Genomic DNA, 3087 nt, shown 5'->3' on the forward strand with positions numbered 1-3087 from the left:
GGCTGACAGCGCGGCGGGGACGGGACCGGGCCGGGGGACCGGGCGCCGCCAGGGAGGGTCACCCCTCCCGCCAGCTGTCGGCACTGCTGGCCCAGTCTCTGTGCTCGGGAAGGGAGCCTCGGTGTTGGCATCCATCGTGGTGCTGAGGTCGTGCCCGGTGTGAGCCCAAGGACCTACAAGTCAGAACCAAATGCTTTAGTCCGTGCCTAATGTTGTGCTTAATGAATGCTTTTGCAAGCAGCTCGTCCACAGCATAGATGTTTTGGCGTTGCAGGATTTTTGTATTCTATATTCTCCTTTCCTTTTTCTGGGGTGGGGCTGAGGAACGTGCAGTGGATTTTTAGTGACAGTACTACTTCTGTTTAGCATCTTTCCTTCACGTGTGATCTGGGTGGCATGACATTCATCGGTGAAGAACAAAGATTGGAAGTGCAGTTATTTCCAGTTTTGGGAGAGCAAAGGATGATGTTAAGCTAATAGGTGTGGAGAACACTTCTTTAACTGGAATGAGCAGTAAATATATGCATATAAAATCTGAAATGAAACATAAACAGGGATTTTTACTTGTAGCTGCTGATGCAGCTTGTCAGAAATCTGCTCACACGTTTCAGCATAGTATCTGCTATTTGTGCTGCCTGTGTCTTTTGTGCTTGTTTGATGCTTCCTAAAGAAAAAGGAGTTACAGTTGACATTTGGTGGGTGCAGGAACAGTTAATTGACTATAGATTTCGATTTTTATGGCTGGACCTGGTACCTAAGTTTGTTTTCAGTGTATGGAAGTTGAATAGTAGGATTTTCAGACTTAGCTGATAATTCTTCATGTGGATTTGTAGAGGCTTAAGACAGTTCCAGCAGAAGTGTGAAATCTAGGTTAACAAACGTTAACCATCTTGACCAATAGGCTTATTTTTCTGGTTACTTTTCACAGGCATTGACTGTATTAATCAGGTGGTCTCTTGCAATAAAAGGGATTTCTGGGTTTTGAAATTTCTAGGAGAAAGAGGGTGGGATTTAAGGAAAAAAATGGGAAGAAGGTAAAAATTAAAGTATTTTTCTTTCTCTCTTTTTTTTTTTTTTTAAAAGGTGGTCCACCTCCTCCCACAGTCAGCCAGTCTGCTCCTGTGACTCTTCCTGGAAATCTTCCTTCTAGCAGTCCTTATGCAATGCCTCCAGAGCCGACAGCAGTCCGTATGCAATGCCTCCAGAGCCGACCCTCTCCCAGAATCCCCTCTCCATTATGATGTCCAGGATGTCCAAATTTGCCATGCCCAGCTCTACACCGCTCTATCATGATGCCATCAAAACTGTGGCCAGCTCGGATGATGACTCCCCTCCAGCACGCTCCCCAAACTTGCCACCTATGAACAGCGTACCAGGTAAGAAACTCAAATGTAAGCTGAAGCTATCAGGCAATGTGGTTAGCCTCATTTTTATGGAAACCCCATCAAATGAAGATGGTGAGGGGGGGGGGGGAACCAAATGAATAATGTATAGCCATGGGTTGTTTTTGAGAAAGGCAGTTGCAATTCTCTGAAATGGGAAGACAGAAATCTTCCTTGCAACTACTTTTTTTTTTTTCTGTCCAGAAAGTGTCTGTTCTTCAGAAACTGTCTAATCTGGAAAACCCTTATGTATGGGAGAGATTTCCACTCAGGCAGACTGGAATTACTTCTGTGAGTGAAGGCTGCTCATGGGAATAAGGGTCAGACCTATAATGTGTTATCCAGAGGAAACCATTGTTCCCCTGTCCTAAGGCAGTGTCATAGAGGCTTCACGTGGGGTTTTTTTTGGTTTTGTTTTGTTTTGTTTTTTTGACAATGAATCATCTGGTCTTTTCCTGGGTTTTGTGGATTGCCTTTCTTACAGAAGAGAGTGTTAAAGCGCTTTCTCAAAATGTACATCTTTTCATATAGGGAATGTGTAATGGCAGGTACCTGAGCCAGGACTGAGGGAAACTGTCCTCATCCCTACCTGGGAGAGTTAAAGGAAAAGTAAAATAAAACGTTGTCCTTTTGGGCTGTCTCGTGGGTGAGCATGTTTATATGAGAAATCCAATCCCTGCTGATTACTTAATGTTCGTGGGTACATATTTAATACAAAAGTAGGCTGTAGCCCCACGACTCAATTGAATTAACGTAGTTGAAAGAGGGGGTGAGTGGATGTTTCATGAGAGTGGCAATTGGTAATGAATTATTGATGAGTTTACCTGTAGTTTGCTGTCTGTTTCATGCAGTAATGATCAGAGTGGCTGAATCTACCTGGGGAAGCTGGCTAATTGAATAAGTTCATGATGATAGCTCATTAACCTCATTGATCGCCACCTCCTAGTCTTATGAAGGTTACCTGATTTATCATTTCTTGAGTTTTGAGAGGAGATTCAGTCACTTCCCAGTGGACAAGTGTCCATATGCTGATAATCTGTAACAGACATGTTTGTTATTGCCTGTGTCATCTAGACTGGCAGGGAAGTAATAAAGGTATGGGTTGGACTGAGACCCTACTTACAGAGCAGGCTTTAGTCACTTTTTGACAGTGGAGTGACAAACGTAGGGAGCCAGCTGTGCGGGTGGCATCCATTTTCTGCTTAAAGGAACGTTTGCCAGAGCCACTACTGATGGTTTTTTTACTAGCACTAACTTTTTTTGTGTGTATGTGCGGACTTGGTAACCTTGCAGAAAGCTCTCTGATAGCTCGATTGATTATTACTGGCTGTTATCTAAATGTGATTCCTTATTTCTTCCCTAGGAATGGGCATTAATTCTCAGAATCCTCGAATTTCAGGTCCAAACCCAGTGGGTCCAATGCCAACCCTTAGCCCAATGGGAATGACCCAGCCTCTTTCCCATAACAACCAGATGCCCTCTCCAAATGCTATGGGACCCAATATACCTCCTCATGGGGTCCCTGTGGGACCTGGCCTGATGTCACACAACCCGATGATGGGGCACGGTTCCCAGGAGTCTCCAATGGTACCTCAAGGACGCCTGGGCTTCCCACAGGGGTTTCCTCCCGTACAGTCCCCTCCACAGCAGGTGCCATTTCCACACAATGGGCCCAGCGGTGGACAAGGCAACTTCCCAGCAGGAA

The sequence above is a fragment of the Cariama cristata genome, unplaced genomic scaffold, assembly GCF_000690535.1.
Source record: "Cariama cristata isolate BGI_N322 unplaced genomic scaffold, ASM69053v1 scaffold38541, whole genome shotgun sequence".
Lineage (NCBI taxonomy): Eukaryota > Metazoa > Chordata > Aves > Cariamiformes > Cariamidae > Cariama > Cariama cristata.